Raw genomic sequence first — 12,308 nt, 5'->3', positions numbered from 1 at the left:
TTTCATAGAGCTGGCATATGATTAGTGAAACTGAACGGTCCAAATTCCTAGGCGTTCAGATGTATAGTAAGCTGTCATGGCAAGCCCACATTCAGGATCTTCTTAAAAGACTTAATACTGCCATTTTTACTATTTGAATCAAAAGTGAGTGGTCGTTTGACATGAAAATTAGTCTACTTTGCTTGTTTTCATTCGCTTATGTCGTATGGTATTATATTTTGGGGTAACTCTTCCCATTCTAAAAGGATATTTTTGGCTCAGAATCTGGCAGTTTGAGCAATAAGTGGCATACGTTCACATACCTCTTGTCGACCCCTGTTCATGATTCTGGGTATTTTGACATTGGCCTCTTACTGTCATTTCTTGTTAACAATATTAGCTTATTCCCAAGAGTAAGCAGCTTTCACTCGGTTAATACTCGGCAAAAATCAAACCTACATTTTGATCGGACTTCCTTGACTCTTGCTGCATCCATTTTCAATAAGCTATGACTTGAATTCAAAAATCTTAGAAGTAATCCACGCGCTTTCAAATCGACACTGAAGAGTTTCCTGATGGGTCGCTCCTATTCTGTCGTGGATTTCCTTGAAAAATTAAGCTGATTCTTATTGTATTGTTGATTGTGTTTACTTAAACTTATGGAGTAACTTTTTTCGGGGTTATAAACATTTATTTCTATCTGTTATTACTTTTATGTTGTAATTTCAAGTACTGACACGTTCCATGACCTCGGAGATTTGCTCCTCAATTTGGTCCTACGGAACTTAACATGTAAATAAATAAGGAAACACATGACAGTTATGTTATGTGGGCTGCATAATTTCAGGCGAAATTTCTCACCAGGTTCTAGTACTTGGCGGGAGACAATACTTTCTGGGCATCTTTACACTCTCACTGTGCACTCAGAACAGAAAGTAGCAACCTGACGCGATCGACAGACATACTAGAGACATTGCCCAACACATTTACTGAAAATTCTTTATTTAAATGAGTGTGTGTCTGTACTTAAATGGCTGAATTACTGAGAAGATGAAACGTTATTTGATTCTGAAACAAATGCGTAAAACTGAATATACAGAGCCCATTTTCTCTTCACTTTTTCTTATCATGTTATCACTGACCTACAGTATTCTAGAGCAACGAAATCTGACTGCTCAAAAAATTACAACCTTACTTAAAATAATTAATACAAAAGAGTGGCCCTGAATAAGAAGCAATCCTGACAATAACCTATACATTTCATTATTCACTTACCTCACAAAAATCTTCATTACGCGAACTACTGCAATACAGCGAGCATCAATACTGCCAGCTAAATAAAAGATTCTAACTACTAAAGCCACTAACTACTAATAGGCATGTGGTTAGCAAAGGAAAGATTTTGTTGCAAACCAAATAATGTATTTTTTACCTTAATAATGTGACATCCAGTTCAAACACGAATATAAATCGTCATTGACATCCAGTAGAAATATGTATAATCACAAATAATATTTAATCTCCAAGTCGAACATGTACATATCGTTAGCCTACGTGAACACTTCCAACCTCTACCCTCCATCAATGCTAACTTATCACATCTAACATCCATCAGTGCTGCTCGTTCACCTCCAACTGTCCAACAGTAGTTCCATCACTGCTGGCGACTAACTTCCAACTGCCTAACACTACTGGCAATTAACTTGCTACAGAAGTCCAACCATCCAAAGAGTCTCTTACAAAGAAAGCGCAGTTAGAGATCCAATTCAAAGCGCTACACAGCGCTGCCAATACAGAAGCAGCCAATTTTGCAGAGCTTCATTGGATTTTCACAGTGGTTTCCACTTCCTGTCCGATCGGACCTTACTTTCTGAATAGCCCTCGTATCTAGCATTGTGGGATCACCGACTCAAAGGTACAAGTCGTTTCTTAACAACTTTCGGCGTCTGTGTCGCTCACAGAGAAGGAATTCATATGTTTAGTGCATTTAATGCATGATACACACAAGAAGGTACAAAAGCAGGAACGTCACAGCTTTAACTTTATTATTTGCTTCATGTGGGGCATACCACCGTTGTACATTTGTTAAAAGATGTATTGAAATGTGGAGTCCTGCCCACTCGTTTCTTATAGGCTACCTAAAGGGTGCTGCTTTCTCGGACAGTTATAAAACAATTCAAGCAAATCACATTTATTACAACAAATTTGATTAACAATATTTAACTTTGGTTTACAATGGTGTCGCAAGCGATGGGCAACATGCAAATAATCACCGTCCTTCTCTATATAAAATGTCCATGTAAGCAATTGATGTAAAGCACAATTCTCAGTGTAACAGTTAGGATGAGGCTCTTCTATAGCCGGGTCTGCTAGTGCCAGCCTACTACTGTCCGGCCGAGGCTGGCAGGAAAGGCGCTTATATTCTCTTCGGATAGGGTCTGCTCCTGTCTTGGTGATGTTCTAGTCAGTGTACTGTTTCCCAACATTGTCTCACAGTCTTCTATGCTCTTACATTCTTCATCCTCATACCAGCGCTTGTCGTTAGGCTGGAACATTCCTCTCCCACCCAAAGCGACGGACCGTCGTCGTGTAGGGAGTGCGACTACGGTGGGTGAGGCAGGAAGGTGGACGCATCGCTGGACCGGAAGCTGTGGCTGCAGGGGACGTCAAGATTCCGGTCGTACACCTCCACATGGCCTTTACTGGCGGAAACGTCCCCCGGAAAACGACCAGAAGGGTATGTGTCCACCTCCTGATGCCATGAACCAGATGAAGAAGGTGGCGACTGATGCAGTGAGGGCGGGCCAAGCTCCATCGGTAGGATGGGAGGAATTGGAGGAGGCGAAGGCTCCCTCTCCATGGGGTTATCCCTCAGTGTCATTATGACATCTACCAGCGGCAGCTGTGGCCACGCTGTCCTCTGGATCCGTGAATCTGGGGAAGAGACACTGAAAGATCATCGTGCAGAGGCGAAGTTAATTTTGATGTCGGCGCTGCAAGTCATCTGGACCTGAAATAAGATACATGCAACCGCCAAGTCGATGGACTATCTCGCCTCTCGCCCTCCGTCTGCTTCCGCTAAAAACCCTGTAAAAGACAATATCGTGCTGTGCAGAGCGATACTTGGGGCCTTCCTTTGACGCCGTATGCTGAGGAGGGTGGTGCAGGTAGAGCAGTGTCCGATGGCGGCGGTCGTGAAGCAATTCTGCCGCCGATGGACCATCTCATGGGTGCGAACGATAGAAGGCGAGAAGGAGTTGCAGTGCTTGATACCTGGTGGGTGCGGAGCGAAGTTTGGTCATCAGCTGCTTCGCCATTTGACTGTGGATGGAACGGTGCACTGGCTAGATGCTGAATGCTATTGGGTTCAAAGAATGTTTCAAATTCATTAGACATGAACTGAGGTCCGTTGTCTGACACTATCACTTCACGTAAACTTCCGAGGCAAAAAATAGAGGACAACACCTGAGTTGTGCTATGTGACATTGTCGAATTCATTGGCACAGCAAAAGGGAACTTGCTATAAGAGTCTACCACAACCAACCTACAAGTGTTCCAAAAAGGTCCCGCAAAGACTATGTGCACACGTTGCCATGGTGATTGCGACAAGCCAAGCGGAGAATTTTTGTGACATAGCGGATTGATTTTCCCCACATTGGTCACACCGTGAAGTAATATTTTCTATTTAGGTGTCAATACCCTGCCAGGTACAGTGTCAATGTACTAACTGTTTTGTACGAACAATCCCCCAGTGTCCTTGGTGAAATAGCTGCATCACTTCTTTTTGCAAAGCTTTAGGGATCAACACACGATTCTGTCCACTGTCAATTTGACAAGCATTACCTTTCTGTACAGCGAGGCTATGCCGACAAGCAAAGTATTGGCCCACTACAGAGTTCTTTAAGCTGTGCAAGGAAAGAGGTCAACATGTGCGAATGTAGTTTAACAAAGGTTCGAAACTGAAGCAGCTGTCGTGCCCTGTACAATTTTCCTACAGTTCAGCGGAAAAGACTGAAACAACTCAGAATCCTGAGCATCGATGGGACAACAAGGTGCAACAGAAGCGTCAAAGTCTGTATCAACGCCAATCGGAAGACATGAAAGCGATTCCGCATTACAATGCTGAACTGTCAGACGATACACAATATTTTACTGGTATTGGGACAACAACAAAACCCATCTTTGCAATTTCTGGCGGTTCGTACAGGCACCGGTTTCGTCGGAATAACAAGGACTGCAAAGGCTTGTGATACGTTACGAAGTAGAATTGTCTGCCATACAAATAATGGTGAAATTTAGTGACGCCATACACAATAGCCAAAGCCTCTTTCTCAATTTGTGAATTGCTACACAGAGCTTTGGACAACACTTTTGGTGCGAAAGCAATAGGCCTGTCTTTATCACCAATTCTGTGCGAAAGCACTGCATCGATTCCATAAGAGGAAGCGTCAACTTGCAATACAACTGGTTTGCCAGGATAAAAGTGAACTAAGCATCTACCACTGAGCAATGCATCTTTGTTGTTGTTGTCTTCAGTCCTGAGACTGGTTTGATGCAGCTCTGCATGCTACTCTATCCTGTGCAAGCTTCTTCATCTCCCAGTACCTACTGCAACCTACATCCTTCTGAATTTGCTTAGTGTATTCATCCCTTGGTCTCCCCCTATGATTTTTACCCTCCATGCTGCCCTCCAATACTAAATTGGTGATCCCTTGATGCCTCAGAACATGTCCCACCAACCGATCACTTCTTCTGGTCAAGTTGTGATACAAACTTCTCTTCTCCCCAATCCTATACAATACTTCCTCATTAGTCGTGTCATCTACCCAGCTAATCTTCAGCATTTTTCTGTAGCACCACATTTCGCAAGCTTCTATTCTCTTCTTGTCCAAACTATTTATCGTCCATGTTTCACTTCCATACATAGCTACACCCTATACAAATACTTTCAGAAACGATTTCCTGACTCTTAAATCTATACTCGATGTTAACAAATTTCTCTTCTTCAGAAATGTTTTCCTTGCCATTGCCAGTCTACATTTTATATCCTCTCTACTTCGACCATCATCAGTTATTTTGCTCCCCAAATAGCAAAACTAATTTACTACTTTAAGTGTCTCATTTCCTAATCTAATTCCCTCAGCATCACCCGACTTAATTCGACTACATTCCATTATCCTCGTTTTGCTTTTGTTGATGTTCATCTTATATCCTCCTTTCAAGACGCTATACATTCCATTCAACTGCTCTTCCAAGTCCTTTGCTGTCTCTGACAGAATTACGATGTCATCGGCGAACCTCAAAGTTTTTATTTCTTCTCCATGGATTTTAATACCTACTCCGAATTTTTCTTTTGTTTCCTTCACTGCTTGCTCAATATACAGATTGAATAACATCCGGGAGAGACTACAACCCTGTCTCACTCCCTTCCCAACCACTGCTTCCCTTTCATGTCCCTCGACTCTTATAACTGCCATCTGGTTTCTGTACAAATTGTAAATAGCCTTTCGCTCCCTGTATTTTACCCCTGCCACCTTTAGAATTTGAAAGAGAGTATTCCAGTCGACATTGTCAAAAGCTTTCTCTAAGTCTACAAATGGTAGAGAAGTAGGTTTGCCTTTCCTTAATCTTTCTTCCAAGATACGTCGCAAGTTCAGTATTGCCTCACGCGTTCCAGTAGTTCTATGGAATCCGAACTGATCTTTCCCAAGGTTGGCTTCTACTAGTTTTTCCATTCGTCTGTAAAGAATTCGTGTTAAAATTTTGCAGCTGTGGCTTATTAAATTGATTGTTCAGTAATTTTTACATCTGTCAACACTTGCTTTCTTTGGGATTGGAATTATTATATTCTTCTTGAAGTCTGAGGGTATTTCGCTGTTTCATAGATCTTGCTCACCAGATGATACAGTTTTGTCAGGACTGGTTCTCCCAAGTCCGTCAGTAGTTCCAATGGAATGTTGTCTACTCCGGGGGCCTTGTTTCGACTCAGGTCTTTCAGTGCTCTGTCAAACTCTTCACGCAGTATCGTATCTCCCATTTCATCTTCACCTACATTCTCTTCCATTTCCATAATATTGTCCTCAAGTACATTGCCCTTGTATAGACCCTCTATATACTCCTTCCACCTTTCTGCTTTCCCTTCTTTGATTAGAACTGGGTTTCCATCTGAGCTCTTGATATTCATACAAGTGGTTCTCTTTTCTCCAAAGGTCTCTTTTAATTTTCCTGTAGGCAGTATCTATCTTACCACTAGTGAGATAAGCCTCTACATCCTTACATTTGTCCTCTATCCATCCCTGCTTAGCCATTTTGCACTTCCTGTTGATCTCATTTTTGAGACGTTTGTATTTCTTTTTGCCTGCTTAATTTACTGCATTTTTATATTTTCTCCTTTCATCAATTAAATTCAATATTTCTTCTGTTACCCAAGGATTTCTACTAGCCCTCGTCTTTTTACCTATTTGATCCTCTGCTGCCTTCACTACTTCATCCCTCAAAGCTACCCATTCTTCTTCTACTGTATTTCTTTCCTCCATTCCTGTCAATTGTTCCCTTATATTCTCCCTGAAACTCTGTACAACCTCTGGTTCTTTTAGTTTATGCAGGTCCCATCTCCTTAAATTCCCACCTTTTTGCAGTTTCTTTAGTTTTAATCTACAGGTCATAACCAATAGATTGTGGTCAGAGTCCACATCTGCCCCTGGAAATGTCTTACAATTTAAAACCTGGTTCCTAAATCTCTGTCTTACCATTATATAATCTATCTGAAACCTGTCAGTATCTCCAGGCTTCTTCCATGTATACAGCCTTCTTTTATGATTCTTGAACCAAGTGTTAGCTATGATAAAGTTGTGCTCTGTGCCAAATTCTACCAGACGGCTTCCTCTTTCATTTCTTTGACGCATTCCATATTCACCTACTATGTTTCCTTCTCTCCCTTTTCCTACTACCGAATTCCAGTCACCCATGACTATTAAATTTTCATCTCCCTTCACTATCTGAATAATTTCTTTTATTTCATCATACATTTCTTCAATTTCTTCGTCATCTGCAGAGCTAGTTGGCATATAAACTTGTACTACTGTAGTAGGTGTGGGCTTCGTATCTATCTTGGCCACAATAATGCGTTCACTATGCTGTTTGTAGTAGCTTACCCGACTCAATTTATGCAGTTTCAAACAAGAAATAAAAAACAGGAAAACATTGAAATAAATTGTGACAACAAAGTAATATTAAGAGTTAAATGTTCCAAATTGCTGGGATTACACATAAACAAGAATCTAAACTGGTCGCTTCACATCAACAACCTTTTGAAAAGACTGAATTCAGCTCCATTTGCCATTTGCTCAGTTTCAAAACACAGTGAAAATCATGATCATGTGTACAAGAAGTGAATATGATCTTCACAAAGATTCAAAAATCTCAGCATGATTCAGAAAGGAGTACATTATTAATGCATAAAAGTATACAACAAACTTCCATTTCATGTTAAACCAGTCATTTGGGGTATGACTAAATTCAAAACAACAGCTGAAACCTTATCTTTTGAACAGTTCCTTCTATTCTTTACAGGAACTTTTTGACAGTGTGTAACAATTAGTACAATGTGTTTGATTTTAAGTAATCCTATAACAACTGACTATATAGCACTGATATATCAGTTGATGATAGAATATTAGAATGTAAGACTTATAATTTGTTTGTGTAATCATTGTTGTGTTATTGTTTAGACACTTGAACCCCATGGATCTATTAGTATATGATTTAGTTGGTAATCCTAATGACCATGTAAATATGATTATTACTGTAATAATCTGACACGTTTTACATCCTTGTGACACATTTCCATCAAGTATCTATGGAACACAAAAATAAATGAATGTGTCAGTTTTGATGAAAGGTACATATAATCTAAATAATATCTTCAAGTGAAACTTCCATCGCACTTTTGTTAGATATTGCTGCCTTTTCTTACTTCATATCTGAGAACCTGCCAACTACATCCACATTTAGAGGTTTACAGAGGGAGACCTGTTTTCCCACTAGCAAAATATTGTATGTCTATGTCTAATTTGCACAGTAGGTTCTTAGCTCACAGGCCCTGAATACTGTTCTTCATATGAATGACAAATGCGTATAACAACAAAGAAAATTGTAACGCTTGTTAAAATGCAAACTGAACCAATAAACACAACTAACAACCAAACTTCCTGCTTTGGACTAAATAAAGATTTAGCTGTAAATCATAAAGAAGCAGAATTTAGTTTCTGTACTCATCATTGGAATAATTTTCAGTTTATCTTTTTCTGTAAAAAGCTGAGAATTTTTACCCTTTAATTAAAGAAGGTTATGTTTTGAGAGACGATTTTTTGAAGTGTTCTCGAAGAAGTTTAAATGTTCGATGTAGAATATTAGAATCAAATAGCTAATGATAAAGAACAACTTTATTTTGATACAGAAGATACACATTTATTTCAGCTTCACAAACTATTTTGGCTTCAAAGGCGAAAAAGCTGTGATCAGATAGCAATCATTGGTGAGAGCGAAATGGGGTTATAAAGGGAGGAAGGATGGCTTTGGTGAAAATAGTCAGTAAATACTTCACTGCTATTTTGAAGTCCCATTTGAGTTCTATAAATTTAGTTTTTTTCATGAGTCGCTTTTTTCACCTTTGGCAACGATTTATTAACGTGAAAAATTTCAGTTTACGCTAGAGGACAAGGTCCCTGACCATCAATAACAATATGTAATATTTCATATTGTCTAGGGTCTGCTTTAGAATATCAAGAATATAAGGCAGCCCTGAAATGCAGCTTTAACCATAGACATCTATGACTAATATCACCATGCGTTTCAACTTTACTGTTTGAAAGACTTTGACTTCCGTTTGTCCGTCTTTGGCAAACTCCTTTTTGCGTGTGGGCTGTGTTGTGTTCTGTGGTTTCTGCAGCGTGCGACGTGTTGATAGTGTGATAAACGAAGATGGGATTCCGAAACATTTGGTATTCTCATCCGAGAAAGTATGGCCAAGGATCGAGGTCATGGTAAGAATACTACTGTTCTGCTTTACGTTGTACGCACCTTGAAAATTTAACTCTTCAGCCACGTGGTATACTTTTACCATGTGTCTTCGGCAAAGGATAAAAAGCGTGTTTAATAAAAATTTTTATGGGTGCAACGTAGACCCATTGTAAACGCTATGAAAGCGATTTAAAACACGCAGTGACCTGTCGTTTGCTAAGACAGTTATGTACATTGCGACATTTGTTTTGAACGTTTTCAGTGTGCGACATACGTTTGGGACTTATTAAAATTTACTGTTACCCATCTGTTTTTCCGAGATGTTGATAGATATGCATACTTTAGGCAATGCCTTATCAAAGTTCAATTTAAATAATGTGGAGAATTTAGAGAATTTCATATTCACATTGGTTTCCTTATGCACTTCATCTCAGCTTTGCTTTTCTATTTCTTTTAAAAAAAATGTTTATTTTGATTTCTGATAGATCTCGTTTTAGGTGTGTTAGGGTGTCGTTTTTAGGCTTGTAGTTGAGGAAATGATTTGCTGCATGACTTTACTGTTATTTGACAGAGATGGTCTGATAGTCTTTTACAGCTACATCATATTTTTCTGTGTCCATATTTGTGGCCACATGGTCAGTTACTGATGAAATCGTTGTGGTAGCCCTGTTGCACTATTGACTGATAGGGACATGCCAAAACTTTGAATGGTGTTTATGAAGGTGCTGCTGGATTCATTTATGATGTTTGTGTTGATGTTAATGTCCCCACACAGAATTATGTTGACCTTTACTTGAGACTTTATCTAGAACTTATGTTGTTGTGGTCTTCAGTCCTGAGACTGGTCTGATGCAGCTCTCCATGCTAGTCTATCCTGTGCAAGATTCATCATCTCCCAGTGCCTACTGCAGCCTACATCCTTCTGAATCTGCTTAGTGTATTCATCTCTTGGTCTACCTATACGATTTTTACGCTCCATGCTGCCCTCCATTACTAAATTGGTGATCCCTCAATGTCTCAGAACATCCCTTCTTCTAGTCAACAGAACTTTTTGAAATAAGTGTCCACACTATCACTGGGAGATCTACACACACACACACACACACACACACACACACACACACACACACACACACAAATGATTGATTTCTTGTTGATATTAAGCCCTGTTAATTCAAAGTGTTTGTCTTCACTTACTATACCTAAGTCCCATAGTGCTCAGAACTATTTGAACTTACTGTACTGAAGTCATGTCTTGATTTGAACTGTGTTCCTTTTCTGATATAAATGCATAATTCTCCACCCCTTGAAGTATTTCTGCAGCAAGAGTTTGCCTTTTCATACAATGAAACTACTACATGTTGGATTTCTGTGTCTCTACCCCAGTTCTCAGTAATAAAAACTACTGTGCAGGTCAAAGATTGGAGCTCAACTTCTAATAGTTGTATTTTTTTTATTGCATGTTTTGATGGAGGATTCTTAAGTCTGTGAAATGTTACTTTCTAATGGTTTGTTTTCCTTCATGGCGTCGAGTATATGTGATATTTGTGTAAAAATCTGTCTTGAGTATTGTTTTAGTGTTTTTTAAAGTGCTGGAGATACTCTTTAGGCACGTGAACCTGTTTGGATATCTCGTAAAAAGACTTGCTTTTCCTACTGATGACAACAGGTATTTAACCATGCGTGGCTCGAAATCCACCCTCATACTTTCATGAATCAGCTGTACCAATCTTCCCTTCACAGTTCTGTTTAGGTGTAGGCCATGCCTAGTGAAAGCCCATCTATCGATAGTACTGATGGGCACCAGAGAAACATGAGCAAAGTTGGCTGTCATCAGAGCGATCCCTAACCTGACATAGATTCGCCTCATAGCTCCTTCAAGGTGTGGTCGATTATGATGCTGGAACAGCTCAACAAAGTGTACGTTGGTGCCATGAGTCAGGGAAGCTATCTTGTCCAAGTCACCAGCTATGCCATATGCCCCATCATTGTCCAAGCTGTTTCCTGCCCCACCCATATCACTACATGGTCCTGTTTTATGAAGTCCTACATAAAGACCCTTGCCCCTCTGTCACATGACTTAGCCCTGCATTTGACTTGAAGATAATGGTGGCCTGGTATGGTGCCCCTAAACTTTCCTGTAACTTAAGGGCCTACACCTCGCCCATAGCTACTACCTAGTAGCAGCACTTTCTTCCTGACACTTTGTACATATTTGTATGCTTTTGGCCTTGGTTGAAGTGTGCTGCACATTTCCTGCTCCTTGTTCTACTTGTGGCTGTTCTCCACTTTTGCAGTTGGTAGATACCTGTTTTTGGTGTTGATGATAAAACTGTCAAATTGCTTTCTTATCTCCCTTGATCCTCATCAGTTCCTTCCTTGCTCCCTCCAATTTTCCTTTCCTGTTCCCCAATCAAAATGTTCCTACTGCATACTCTGCAGTTCCAGGAGAGAACTTCTTTTGTTTTCCCAACATTCTCCCCACTGCATCCCCCCTCCCCAGTGAAAATATTTCCTAAAACATTGGCAATAAATCCCTCGGCTCACTACTCTATAACAGCTCCCACATTTCTCACTCGTGGTCAATATTGAAAGAATAATTAAGTTTAAAGAACGTTTTAAATTTGTGAAGGATGCTAGTTTTGCTGTGTGTAAACAAAAAGTGACACAAAGATCTTATGTGTGGTGGTTGTTTTTTTTTTAGATACAATGACAGAAGAATGAATGTGTAATTAATTTGCTTGTAGAGAATTTACGTTATCAGGCATGTTTGCTCATGTTTTAAAATGTTTATAACTTGGAAAATTCAGGCCTAGATTGTCTTAACTAGTAAACAATAAGAAATGTTAGTTAAATACGATTAACAAACATTTAATTACGCTTTTATTGCGACAGTAGACACTGATGAAACTAGTAGCAGTCTTTTTTTAAACGAATTTTGCGTCAAGACAACTTGAATAGAATTTTGTGTTCGTCATGCAAAATTTTGGGTTGTTGCGATTATTGGGACTTCAGCTAAAGAACAAGTTTTTCAAGAACAATGATGGTGTCATTGGTAGGGTGAAAGTGCTACAGTATATGGGAATTAATCCTGGAGCAAACTGCATCAGAACTTGAATGGGTGGACAAGGTTCACATTGATAAACCAGTGTATGCTGCACAGTTGGCTACTAAGGAGTCCATAAAGAAGAAAAAACTTGGAAAAAGATAGAGGATCACGCACAGTATGGTGCAGGGTGCTTCTGAGTGACTGAAAATAAATAGAAATGAAGCTTACATTGAGTTAGTCTTTTGAAACTTTAGAGGCT

This window comes from Schistocerca gregaria, chromosome 4 (assembly GCF_023897955.1).
Source record: "Schistocerca gregaria isolate iqSchGreg1 chromosome 4, iqSchGreg1.2, whole genome shotgun sequence".
Taxonomy (NCBI): Eukaryota; Metazoa; Arthropoda; class Insecta; order Orthoptera; family Acrididae; genus Schistocerca; species Schistocerca gregaria.
The sequence above is the reverse complement of the archived record's forward strand: the minus strand, read 5'-3'. Positions refer to the sequence as shown.